Source organism: Balaenoptera physalus (genome assembly GCF_965194825.1).
Source record: "Balaenoptera physalus genome assembly, chromosome: 6".
Lineage (NCBI taxonomy): Eukaryota > Metazoa > Chordata > Mammalia > Artiodactyla > Balaenopteridae > Balaenoptera > Balaenoptera physalus.
In genome coordinates this window covers 69,661,932-69,676,266 of record NC_138885.1, presented here as the reverse complement: position 1 = coordinate 69,676,266, position 14,335 = coordinate 69,661,932, and the positions used below count along the sequence as shown (strand labels likewise).

The 14,335-nt window shown below is 43.6% G+C and overlaps 1 protein-coding gene across 1 annotated transcript in view; it reads left to right on the top strand.

Annotated features, from left to right (window-relative positions):
- LOC309663210 (uncharacterized protein) overlaps positions 1 to 14,335 on the top strand; it is a gene marked incomplete at its 5' end in the record, with an annotated part of 569,151 nt that overhangs the window by 538,048 nt on the left and 16,768 nt on the right. The window contains one exon of the mRNA XM_082466830.1: positions 2,712 to 14,178. The remainder of the gene's footprint in view (positions 1 to 2,711; positions 14,179 to 14,335) is intronic.

The following is a 14,335-nucleotide window of genomic DNA, read 5'->3' as shown; positions in this document are numbered from 1 at the left end:
TCTGTTCTTATTTTTAATCATTAAAAATGCTTCTTTGGCTGCGTTTAAGTGTGGAAATTCTCATTTTTCTGCAGTGCTTCAGACTCACATAGGCTCCTTGGGGACGCGGTAAGGAGCTAACCAACTGCACATGGGTAATGAGGATTTTCATGGTTAGAAAAACGGCAGTGTTTGGTAATTTTCCACATGGAGTCAAAGTCACGAGTGACTTTTTTCTTTCAAACATAATGACTTGACTTGAGCACTTGGTGTAGAGTTGTAGGTTCGAATTTGAACGCATCAAAATGTCTTACTGAATTTAACTTGACTTCTTTTTATAAATCTTTCCACTATTTTCAAGTGCATAATAAGTAGATTAAAACGGGACACCCTCTCTCTCCATAACCCCCTCCTCCCTCCACAGAGAGAATTATAAAAAGCTACTGTCTATAAATAAAATATAGCCCTGGAGGACTCACCAGCAGGTTATGTAATATGTGACATAGACCACCAGGGGCTGAACTGAAACCACTAATACTTTTTTCATAGGATCATTAGCTAGAGTGAAACAAGGTACCCAAGTGAAAGGCTGAGGAAGCTGACCTGGCTCATTATGTTTGTGTGCCTTTAATTATTTTTTGCGTTGAAATTAAACACAAATATTCAGTTTTATCATTTAAACATATTGTCACCCAAATACAGCACACTACTTTTCATATTTTTAATGATTCATAATGTAGTATGTTGTGATCAATATTTACAGTTGGTTTCAATAAATACTAAAACTCTTGTGAAAAATGCAATTTAAATTTAAGGCTAAGGAGAGGTTATTAGTTAAATTTTTTTCCCTGCTGTACTTTATGAGATAAAATCAATTGATTTGTTTTGAAATTTAGATCTTAAATTAAAATCTTCCTCCAACCAAGATGAGTAGGTCTGGGGCTCATGGAACCAGCTTGCGTGTATTCTTGACCTTGTGCTGACAGTCACCAGGAAGGGTATGTTCCCTTTATAATAGCTGCTTTACAATTTTGGAGGCGTTGCTAGACTTTTACATGCACTAATGTTAGTTGCCCCATGTACCTTACATAAAGCCAATTCAATAAATTTAGGACTGTGGTTGAGAAATAAATGTCATGTCAGCAACCCTCAACTAGATACCAGAAGAAAGAGTATGTGATTGTTTAGTCCAAAAATTAAGTTTCATGTTTTTAATTGGTGTCATAGCCTGTCCTAAGTCTATAGCGCTTAAATTAAAGGCAACCACATTAACCTGGAAAGGAAACATAATAACAACTCCTTTCATCCCCTGGCTCAAATGTTTTTACGCTCAACCCTAATTTTTGTTAAAAACACTTTCAGGCAAAGACAACAGGAAACGGTAAACATGGCAACACCATGAAAATAATTTTCTGATGCACTATTTCTCTCCGTGTCCAAAGAGTGAGTTGTACAGGGTGCAGAGGAAACCGCTGTATCATTAAACCCAATGCCGACGAAAACAGCCACCCTTCCAGCAAAATGGATACCCCTCCTCATTTCATAAATCTTGTTCCCAACTAGACTAAAGCCAGGAATTGACTCTCGATCACATCAATGGCCTGAAACTGGTGTATCACAGTAGGACGTTCAAAGGGAATCAGGAGTATCCAGCAACAACTTCAGGGGCAGGGATGCAATTATAACTGACAGCCAGATGTCTGGCCAGGCTGCTCTAATACCCATCAAGGCTGCAAATGGTCTTGAGTCCTCTTCATCCAAACAGGGAATGATATACAGATAAACACCAATACCACAAATCATCAACACAAACCAAAACGATGCCGTGGCTGATCAAGATTTCAGATATCAAGAGTTGGCCAACTTCTCCCCTATCTTCCCCTCTCCCCCCCTTCCCGCCCCCTTTCCCAAACAAAAAGCTTGTTAGTGGTTGAGGGCCCCATGGGAAATGTTTTTACACCCAGTGCCAAATGCTAATCCTTCACTGAAGCCTTTAGTGTATTTAAATGTTTCAGTTACGGGGGCAAAAGGGATTCCAATAGAAATTACTTAGGGAATATGGAGATTTAATAATTTGGCTAAGTATATATTACATTTATTGGACTTCCTCTTTAATTAAGGATTACCTTAAAAGAGCACATTACAATTCAAAGAGAATAGGAATTTATTTTAATTATCATTTAAGCAATAACCAGCATAAAACTTTGTGTTCCTTAAATATATGTTTGGGATGGGAGAGGGGGGATATAAGTAAATTCTCTTAGTAGATTATATAACGTTTCTTAACCTATCTAGATACACATATTTCTTCATTTTCACAGATTCCATATTGTATTGTCTTGAAATACTTTTTTTTTAGAACTAGATTTGACATGCATTTGTGATTCATAAACTGCTACAGATGTCAAGCCATTCTAATCTGAATATAGATAAAGGATTCTGGGGAAAACTCAGTAAAACTTTGTAAAAACGGTTTGAATTTTTAATTAAATTAATTAATTGAATTAAATTCATGGTATTTGCAAAAATAATAGAACCATATTCAACATATTTATTATTTTAGTATCGGTGGATTTTTCAGTGCCATGAATGGTTTTGCAGATTTCATAACATCTCTTAGAGTAAATGAAAATTATGTCTTTTCAAGCAAACTCCTCTTTCATGAAATTTTTACAAACGTGTTTAGACTTAATATTTCAAATACATTTCCCTTTTGTGACGTTCTTCTCTAGGGCTCCTGGGTCCAAACCCATTTTGAGGTCTCAGCTTTCTCAATAAAAAAGTCAAAGCCAGAGGTCTTTCAAAGTAGCTGCTGAGAACACGGAGGCCCTTTCTGCACTGCCAGTCTGACAGGATCCTGGGTCTCCATCCCAGACAGGCTTCACGGGGACACACACAAGCAGCTCTCCAAACAGAGAAGCATCTCATGCTATTGCCTTTCCCTGAAACAACACTTCCAGAAAATATGCTGACCAAGAAGAAACAGCAGGGGTGAGAGAAGTGGCCAGAGCACTCACAACATCTTAACAAGCACTAATTAAATGTCTTGCTTTTAAAATACGGCTTAAGAAAGCCAAATACGGGGCTTCCCTGGTGGCACAGTGGTTGAGAATCTGCCTGCCAATGCAGGGGACACAGGTTCGAGCCCTGGTCTGGGAAGATCCCACATGCCGCGGAGCAACTGGGCCCATGAGCCACAACTACTGAGCCTGCGCGTCTGGAGCCTGTGCTCCGCAACAAGAGAGGCCGCGATGGTGAGAGGCCCACGCACCGCGATGAAGAGTGGCCCCCGCTTGCCGCAGCTAGAGGAAGCCCTCGCACAGAAACGAAGACCCAAAACAGCCAAAAAAAATAAATAAATAATAATAAAAAATGAAAACTGACATGTGCTATTACAAAGTAGGTGCAGCTGAAGAAAAATGCTTTAAAAAAAAAAAAAAGAAAGCCAAATACAATAACTTCTTACAGATGGTTTTAGGAACTAACAAGAGCTGTAGGAAATGGTGTAGTCATAAGGATCCGTGTCCCCAAAGTCTCCTACAGCCATTAGTGACGAGGTGCTGTGCACTTTAGGAAGAAATGATGAGACTCTGTCTGATGTGAAGCTGGTTATTTTTTTTCCTCATTTGTCTCTGAAGGGAATTTTGCATGTGTTTTAGTGCATTACACAGTCAATTATTGAAACGGCCAGTCAGTTGAATATAAAAAGAGCATTAGCAGCCTTGAAATCTATTTTTCTGATGAGGTACAAAGCCAGGCTGAAAAAAAATTGTGAATACCAAGAAGGCAGGAACTGTGTTTTATCATATCGATAGCCCCAGTTCCAGTACCTAGTGGGCATTTGATAACTGTTTGATCATTTATTGAACAAATATTCTTTCAGTGGTTATGCTATACCAGACATGGGCTGTTTTGGAGATAAAGTAGTCAAGCAGACAGACAAGGTACCTACATTTTGGAATCTATAGTCTGTGTGAAAATATTTGTTAAAGAGTGGGATGGATGGATGGATGGGTGGGCAAATGAGTCTAAAAGAAAAGTGTTTCTCAGATACAGGTCTGACATTCCTTTAGGATGAGACCCTTGGGCTGAGCTCATTGCAAAGAAATGTAAAGCCAGATTCCCAGGTAAGATGGCTCAAGACAAACCCAGTCGCAGCAACTGGCTTCAGCATCAGCCTGAAAATAGGTGTTGCCATGGCAATCTGAGTTTCAGGTGATGGTGCAGCTAAAGTTAAGTGAGGTTGCCAGGATCTTAGAACCTGTTCAAGATGACTATTAGCACTGGCGTTCCTGGTAGAATCTGAAGAAGTGCTTCTGGTAATAGAGGAAAATACAGGCCTAATATTAAAAAAAAATTTTTTTTTACCTTCAAAGTATGACTAAAACACTAAAGGGTGGGATATCTCTGTTTGACTCTATTATTAAGAAGAGACCTCTTGTTTCCAGGTATTAGTGTAATACCCCTCCGGAAGATATGTCTTGCTGGCCTCAAACTACTTTTCACTCTGGCAGACTTCTTGATCTCCTTGCTGTCTTTTTCAAAAAATCCTATTCCCATTTGCCTTGTATTCAGCTGCTTAATAGTGCCATTCTACACCTTGTCTATACTCATGATGCAAAAAAGAACAAGAAGACTCAATGGAGGGGCTGGAGATGGTCAAGCCAGCTCTTTCCCAAGCAGCTGACTGAGTGCTTTGGGGCTGGAAGACGCACTGAGCTGGAGGCTGTGTCACAGGAGCTTCAGGTAAGGCTGGTTGGAACACTGAGTCAGTCTAGCCAGGTCCCTGCAGGGCTGGGGACAGGACATCAGAGAAGAAAATCCTGCCAACCTGGATGTTTTCCATAAAAGAACAAGGTAACTGAATTTTCCATTTCCAACTGGTTGCTTTGCAGTATAATGAATAGGAATTTCTGAATGACCGAGTTGAAGGCCTAGGACCTGACCCCACAGAAACCCCTGTACCAAGTCACTCCTGTTTATCAACACTACTTACCAACCACCACCATCACCCTTCACAAAAAAAGAGTCCTCACTGGATGTGATGTGATTCATTTCATACATTCGCTCAACAAACATGTACTAAGAAGCTCTTTAGTGTCATTTGTTGAATAGATCTAGATAGGCAAGTTGGTAGGGGGAGAAAAGGCTGCCAAAGGCGGTTATAAGGGTAAAAATGATTGAAATTGTAGCATTATGAATGTAAACTTCAGCCTTGAGAGAGTCCAAAAGCTAAAGGAAGCAAGGCTGCTTTTCTCTAATGCCACGGGCTAGGAAGGAGCGTTTTTGGTAACTCAGCTGATGAAGATGATGAGCCGGTGACGGTGACAGTGGGGACGACCATTCACAAGGCGATCGCTGGCACTCAATTCCTTATATTCAGTTTGTTATTTAATTGCCACACAGACCTGTTAAATAGGACTCATTATTCCCATTTTACAGATGAAGAAACTGAGGCTCCAAGAGGTTAAGTAACACCTAGTAAATCGTAGAATTTACTACCATTCCAACTTCAGTCATCTGCCCCCAAAGCCCACAGGATTAGATGGCCTCTCTCCCATGGTCTAATTGCTTATATTTGAGCCCATTATATTTTCAAGTCAAAATCTAGGTGATTTTCACTCACACATGTGAGAGTTGGGTGAATATTTTTGAAACCAGGTCTGGAATCCCATTAAGATGGTTTTTTAAATGCATATTTAAATGCAACACTCACAAGTGCAGTCCAAATGTTAGTTAATATTTGACGAGATCCAAATCTCATCCTTCATGTTCTCTTTTACATCAGACCTCTTCAAGAGGTGCCACAGAAGTCATGTTTCAGATCCAAAAGGTGTTGCTCTTGAGGGCATTATGCTGTGCGAAATAAGTCAGAGAAAGACGGTAACTGTATGATCTCACTTATATGTGGAATGTAAAAAATAACAAACTCATGGACACAGAGATCAGATTTGTGGCTACCAGAGGCAGGAGGTGGTGGGTGGGGAATTAGGTGAAGGTGGTCAAAAGGTACAAATCTGCAGTTCTAAGATCCATAAATTCTAGGGATGTAATGTGCAGCATGGTGACTATACTTAACAATACCGTATTGTATACTGGAAAGTAGCTAAGAATGTAGATCTTAAAAGTTCTCATCACAAGGGAAACAAACTGGAACATGAGGTGATGAATGTTAACAAATCTTACTGTGGTAATTGTTTTGCAATATGCAAATTTTGCAAACATGCAATTTGCATTATATTGTATATCTTAAACTTAGACAATGTCATATATCGATTCTATCTCAATAAAACCAGGGCTGGGGGGAGGTTGCCCTTTCCTCCCTGGACAGTACAGCATGCCTGAAAGCTGCCGCTGTGGCAGTCCCGGAGCCCACATACACGATGCTTAACAGGAATGTCCTCAGAGGTTGGGACGCTGGCAGGGAGGGAGGGAGAATGGGGGAGGAAAGGCAAAGTTAGCGAAGCACAGGGCGAAGGAGAGAGAGAAACCTGCTCTCCTGCCTTCCTTTCCAATCCCCGGAGTAGCACCATGGTCACCTCATAAACAGCCATTTGTCATCACCCCCCAGCTGGCTTCCCCCAACACAGGCCAGCCTCAGCAGAGAACTGCTCCCAGAAAGGAGCCAATGAGGTGTGATGAGGCAGAAGACCCAGAAGTCTTGGCTTGTCCTCTGAAACATCTGAGCTCAGGCAAGCCATGAGCCTCTCTGGGCCCCTCTCAGTTTCCTCCTCTGTGAAATGAAATAACGATCAGGTGCATTTCCCCAAATACCAAACAGCTAATGAGGTCATGTATTTTCAATAGCTTCACTGAATTATAACTGGCATATAATAAACTGCACGTATTTGAAAAATAATGCATTTGAAAGAGCACTTGTAAACCACAAAACTCTCATCTCTACCAGGCTCAGAATCTCCCAGTAGGGCCCTAATTTTTTAAGCCATTCTCCGTTGAGTTTTGAAGAGCCTTTGTAAGTGGGCTGCCCCTTCCCTGGCCAACCTCATTTCTCACCACTTCCTGGTGCAGACACTCTGATACAGTAAGACCAGCCTTCTTCATTAACATTCTTTCAAGGGGCTTTTCCCTGGAACACCAACAGCAAGCCCCAGGCTCCCACCACTCATGTCCCAGCCCCTTCGTTCTCCTGCACACAGTCAGCGCTTGAACACTGAGGCCGTACCCTCTGCCAAGCACTGTCCTAGGTGCTGCGGATGCTTCTGCGAGCAAGAAAGACAAGGTTCACTGGCCTCCACAGCTCCCACCCCTGAGAGAGCTCTCCGAGGTCAACCTGCTGTTCTCCTGCTAGAGCCATCCTTCCCTAACCAAGTCTCCCAGCTCCAGTTCCCTCTCCTAGGAAATCTCTTTCTATTCCTGTTAACTAATATCCTATCCCTCTTTTTCCTATAGCACTTGTAGGCTGTTTCGTGTAATTTTATGTTGCAAAATTCTCACAGGTGTAAGCGCCGTACAGGGATCTACTTTTGCCATATCCTCATAACCCAAAGTAGACATATGAAATGCTTATTGATTTCAACGGAGTCCATCAGAAAGGGAGGGCGTGTGTGAGACACTTTCTGAGGGAACAGAACCCATCATTGTCCCTCCGTGCCACATGCACCGTGGGCTGGTAGATCCTATTGGGAGGGTGGCACTAGCGAGGACAGACTGATTCACGGCTTGTCCAAAGCCAACCACAGGGGAAGCCATGCTCAAGGACACCTTCCTGCCGCCAGCGAAAGGAAGACTAGTGTCTCCTAGCAACCAGATTCCAGCGGCTTCCTGTCCTCACAGCCTGCCAGGGCTCGCTGCTTTGTTGCCTTGGGTTTTGCATTTTGGCATTGCTGATCATTGCATTCATTCTCAATTCCCAAACTTTAGGAATAAGGTCTGATCTGCAGGCTAGCTGACTAGGTTAGAGCTGAGAACCATTTCGTTCATAACACGCTTTCAGCAATCACATAATTTTCAGGGAGAAGAACGTTTGCTCTTAGCTTAAACAGGGTGGATACGTTTTTCCAAGATTTTATTTATATCAGAGCAGTTGGTTTGAAAGATACATAACAAGGAAAAAGTATACTTCTTTCCATCAAATAATCAAGAAGTACTCAGACCTTTTCAAAAAAGATGCACTATCATTCGGTTATAGCAATAAACTTTAACATGGCAAATTCACAGCTGCAGAAAGGCAAGTCAAATTTGAAGAAAATGACTCAAGATCCTTAAAAGTTTTGATGGCTTGAAATTATATCTGCTGCCAAATGGCTCGAGTATCATCAATTCTCTCTTTCCAGAGATTTCCAACTTCAATTCTATTGTCCATAGTGCTACATTTTTATGTTAGTGAGGTTAAATTCAACAGATGATGTTGCTTTTTTAGTTTTCTCTTGTTCTTATCAAATATTCAGCAAGACACAATACGGTACTCATCTATTTTTTAAAAAATGTATTCAGACTTCATAGTGAAGTGTTCAAAACCAACTCTAAATATAGGCTTAATTCCCAAAACTCTATACATGTTAGTTAAGACTCTGATTACTTTTCTCTTTCAAGAAGGAGAAGCCCGAGTTAGAAAGGTGAGTTGAGCGCTCTGAGGACTGCTCAACCCAGAACTCTTGCCCGGCAACACCGTCGGTGCTTGGTCTGGAGTACCCAGCAGTGAATCCGGGCTCATGAGCCTGCAGCCTCTCTGTTCATGCAGGGAGGGAGCCTGGGCTCTGCAGAGTCATGAGAGCCTTGGAGAAACCCTCATTTCCTCCCACTTTCCCTCCCCTTCTCCCAGCAATAAAGTCACGAGTCAAAGATGCATTCTAACCATTCTGGTGGTGGTGGAATCTCACCAACCCAAGATTGAGCCGTTTCTTCTCAAGAAAAGTATAGGGTTTACCAGGCAGCTGCTATCGGCTTTCATCTTTTCATCATCCACTTTTGAAATCTAGCTTTGGATGTACTTTTACTAAGGGGGTGTTAAATATTCCCTAGAACATCTCTCTCTCATGAGCTCTTTGATGACCTCTTTTGGGGTTCTACACACATGTGTTTCAAGGGTGCAGAATTAGTCATGTGGTTAAAGCAGAACACTCCTGCACTTCCCTTTGCTTGCCATTAAGTAACCTTGTATGTGGATCAAGGCTTTCCTTATTGTCTCGGTTTGTTCTTTATTCCCTGAAATGGTCAGGACACCTGTCAACTGTCTCAGGAGAATGAATATCTTTAAAGCCCGTAAAGAACTTTTGATGAAAAGGAAAAAGTGCTCTGCCACCCACTTGTCTGAGTTCTGCTGTTTTAGTTTTTAATTGCCCGCCATGCAACTCCATTCACCTGTTGTTTTAATACTTCAGGTAAATTCAGCTTAATCATATTTTTCCAAAGGGGGAAAAGAGTAACCCTGACTTCTTCTCTGGCTCTTTTCAAACATCTGCTTGTAGCTGTGGAAGGAACTGAGGTAGGCAAGGCCCTGGGAAGCAGGCCTGTGTCTCACTCCCCTGAGCCCCGCAGGCATTCAAATCACTTCACAAGACACAGATGAGTCAAGACTAACGGGCCTGGGTCCCAGCCTTCATCATTTCCATTTTCATGACGGTTTACACAATAATCATAAATGACCAAACTGATTAGGGGTTCTATAAAACCAAACAGATTGGGAGGCAGCATAGAACAGTGGTTGACTAACTGCGTAAATTTTACATTCCCACAGACCTGGGTTAAGCTTCCAGATCTGTCATTTACTAGCTGTGTGACCTTGGGAAAGTCACTCGACTTCCCGGAGCTTCCTATTTCTCACCTGTAGAACAGGGATTATGATAACTACCTGTATGAAGGTCAGTGTGAGGATGAAGTGAAATCATGTATCAAAGAGTTTACCACAGTGCCTGTAACTACTGTTTATTGAATAACAGATGATAATACATCTGGGTGCTTTGATATGTGTTCCTATATTAGATTATTTTATCAATTATCTGTTACTTCTATACAAAGCACTGTGCTGAGTATGGGGGCCCCCTCCCAAAATTTGAACTCCCTCTTTCCTCAGAAACTTTATACCCCAATTGCTAATCAAGAGGCGAAATAGAAACCCACAGAAGAAGTAAAAGAGCAGTTGAACACACCTTTTCCTGGAGTGCTGTCCATTCTCAGTAGAGTCAAGTGCAGACCTGAGGCTGACACTGCCTTAGTTACTGCCCCCCTGGGTCACACCTGCGCAGCCAGGGCACTCAATGAAATAACAGTCAACACTCATCCAGCAAATATTCATTGACGTCTACTACGTGCCAGGCGTGTGCTAGGTGATGGATCCGTCAGTCTTCCTGGGGCTTAAGTAGCATTCGGGGTTTGTTTTAAGCATTTCACATTAACTAACTCTTTTAACCCTTCAACAAAGCTAGGAAGGAGGTACTAGCATTAGTCCCATTTTACAGATGAAGAAACTAAGCACAGGGAGGTTAAATAACTTGTCCAAGGCCACACAGGGGCTATGCAGCAGAATGAAATCAGACCCAAGCAAAGTGGTTCTAGGGTCTGTCCTCTTGACCCCCATGCCTTCCTGCTTTCTGACAGCACTTGGTCACATGAGGGGACCATTTCACACCTCTGGCTTGGTTCGTTTACTCCTCTTTTCGAAGATGGACTCCCTAGGTGATAGGATTGAGGCTTTACTCTTTCCTTTCAGCTCTGAATACTTTAAAAGGGGCTGTACAATCCCTGTGGACACTAGTTAGGCCCTCCATTGACCAAGCCGTGTGTCATCAGTTATCATATTTAAGGCAATCTCCTGCTCTTTAGAAAAAGAATTACAAACACACTTCGCTGCATTAAAAATACCTACCTTAGCAGAGGTTTACTTCATAATCTAATAAAACAGATTTCTAACTTGAAGGCTTTTACAGCCTTTGAAGTATTATTTAAATTGTCCTAGACAGAAATTACTTATAAAATCAAACTGTCACTTTATAGCAGAATTAAAATTAATATGCTCCTCTTGATTCCTGCACTTGGGCATAAATGCCCTTGAGTACAATGCTCTGAAATTTGTAATGCTAAAATCTGAATCCTTTTCTCTGTCCAGTCTGTGTCTCTTGCGGTAAAAGGCAAAGAATACGAATCATCAATAACAACCAGGATGAAGGAAGAGTGTTTACTTCCAGCGTAAGGTCACTTTCTTTCCGAGCTCTTCAGCTACGTTAGAGAAATCATTTGAACAAGAGAAAAAAGGAAAAACTGCCTCATATTTGCAAATGGAAAACACTGTAAAAAGAGAAAAAGGGCTGCCCAAATAGTCTCAGGACATAAATTTTTCTTAACGGTTGGGTGTTAGCCTTCAGATGCTCTTTTTAGAACCTAGACCATCCTGTACACACAGTAGATTATTAGACCGGGCACTAAGTTTTGCCCATGGTTAGCAAATGACATACAAAGAACAAAATTGCTCCCTTGAAGTTGAAATCAAAGAGCCTTCGTGAGCAGCCGTATACACATTGGAACCCGAGAGTACACACATGGGTGTGGTAGAGGCAATCCAGAGAGAGGGGCACGCTTCCCAGGGGTTGTTTTAAACAATGACAGACTCCAAAATCCAAACGTGACGTGTTGGAACATGAAACACACGCGCACACACACACTTGTTAAAATACTGCCAAAGTCCCTCAAAGCCAAAGTTTAGAAGAACACGTGCTCTGGATACAGCAACAGTAATTTCAAAATCACTCCATTTATGATTCCATTCCTCATCTCTTTGATCACTTTGGCACACCACTTAGCAAATAACGGAGAAAGAGAAATATGAAGCTGGAGACAGAATCTGTAATTACAAAGCAAAGCCACCCACCTTGCTTTTGGGGTCAGGAAGTACAATGGCCTTCTTTTGCAGCAAGAATGAACTTAACACCAGTGTGTTAAATGAACACATATATATTTAAAAGAAAAGGAAATGGTTCTTTAAAAGAAAAAAAAGAGTTGCAGTATTGTCCTCAGAGCAAGTCTTACCCAAAAAAATCAACATAAAATAAAAGCACCATACTGTGGTTCTTTGGTACAAGGCAGAAAGCAGAGTCCGCAAGGCACTATTCCCCTGTTTTGCGAAACAAAACAAAAAGCAACAGTAAAAGGTGCTGTTTGGCAGAAGGGGGAGTTCCTTCAAACACCTTGAGCCCTCCTGGGGCTCTCCCCGTGCCTTCTCTCGGTGTGGGCTGGAGAAGTCGCACCGATCAACACCAATGTCACCATCGGCTGCTTAAATGCCACAAAAGTACACTTAGAAATGAGAAGAAAGTGACACGGATATGCTGCGCCAGCCCCACTGCCACTAGAACAGCCTTAAATGCCCACACAAGGAGAATAAAAAGAAAAGCACATTTTGCAATAGAATAAATTCTTTTTTTTTTTTTTTTGTTGAGACCGCGGAAAGTCACATGACCCTGCATGTAGCCTCTTAGGCAAACAACCGAAACGGTAGACAGACGCGGGGGCTGCCTCCTTCCTCCCGCCGCCTCTCAGCCAGTCCTGCCCGTGTCCGCATTCTTCTGGGCGCATCTGTGGAGCTATTAAGTGGGATAATCCCTCTGGCCTTTGATACATTTCTGGACATGATTATTTCATTACTCGCAGTATATCAGTAGGATCATAATAAAAAGGACTTCTGACAACCTGCCAAGAGTTTTGTGGCCTTGTAAACACAAAAGTGCTCTAATAAAATTTTATTAAGTGTTAAAAAGTCATAAAAAGTGAAATAACATAAACTACAAAATTTACTGTCCTCAGCAAATGCTGAAAATATCGTCCACAGTAAAATTAAATTAGCATGTAATAGACGGACAAGCGGTGTGGAGTGGATTTAAAAGAGGATCCAGGGAGAATAACACTGTAACCCAATCTGGGTCACGGGGATTTAATTCGGATTCTTCTCCCTCAATGTGAATAAATGTGCTGATTACAGACAAGAGCTCCGGGGTTACTGGAGTCTCACACATTGTCAATACTTCGGGAGAAATAATATATTGCGGATTGTAATGAGCTCGGGGAGACGCAGCGAGCTTCGCGGGGAGCGGGCGAGGGGCAGGGCGGCCACTAGGGTGCGCTGCGAGACCGGGAATCCCCGCCGGGGCACTCCACCCCCGGCCGCCGCGCCGCCGCGCCTCCCGGAGCCGCGCGCAAGCCGGGCCCTCGCCCCCCTGGAACTCGAATTTACAGGTTTTTTTTTTTTTTTTCTTTCCCCCTCTCCTGTGACATTTACTCCAAATCGTAATATGAAGTGTAAGCCGAGCTTTGCCGCAGGCGGCTCTCGGTCTCCGCTTTCAGACTCGAGGTCCCGGCGTGGGATGCGCTGCCCGCGGCGGTGCTAACCCCGGGGGACCGGGTGGGGCCCCCAGCGCCGCGCCGCGGGCCTGGCCTTTCCCTCGACCGAGGCCGAGGAGCGCGCGAGGCCCACGTCCGGCTCCGCCCGGGACGCGGGTGCGCTCGGACCGCGGCGGGCGGCTGGCCCCGCCGCCGGTTCAAGTGCATCCCCGGGGTTGGAGTCCGCGGCGCTGGGAGCGAGTTCCCCTCGCAGCCCCGTCTCCGGAGTCCAGCGTGCCCCGCCGCTCCCGGGAGCCCTCTCCCCGGCCCTCCTGGTTGCGCTGGGCCGCCGGCCTACGGCAGGGACCCGGCCCCGGGCCCCCGGCCGCAGGCTCCCCAAGTCCAACGTGGAGGCTCCGCCTGGAAAAGAAGTCCGACTTCCTCTCCACGCTGCTCCGAGGGGAATCTGGACTCAGCAGGAAATTGTTCGAGCGCCCAGCCTGCGCCTTTACAGTCAGCCCTCGCTCTGCTGAAGAGAAGCAGCTCCCACCAAAGTCTTGCCTCCCCCTCCCCCTGAAAGCCCCGCGCAGGTTTGTAAGGAGGGTGCGAAATCTGCAAAGTATTTGTCTTCGAGGGAGAAAGATGTCGGTGACGGTGCCCAATGAAAGACGGGTGTTTTTTTAGCTAGAGATAACCAACGGGCCACGTCTTGTTTTGCAGTCCAAAATGATGCAAACGCTGCCGTCTGAGGAGTCAGTATCAGGAGTGTATTAATTATGTTAGTGAAATAGGAAATAAATGGGCAGTGACACATTTCGTGGCATCATTTTTCCTCAGGGATGTCTAAGGTTTTAAGCTTCATTTAAGAATGAGCTACGTTCTACCAGGAAGTAAATATTTTTCAGTAACCCCTGCTAAAGCCCAGAAGAGGTAAGTTAAAGTTACCACCTAAGCTGCTTTAGTTTGCTATCGAGGCTTGTGCGGGTTACTCGGAGGAGGATGCCTTGTATTTTTAATTTTCCAGTTGGCAAGAGCATTTGATTTTTATGTGGCCAGGTAATGTCCAAGGCAAATGGAGGACCCGAGG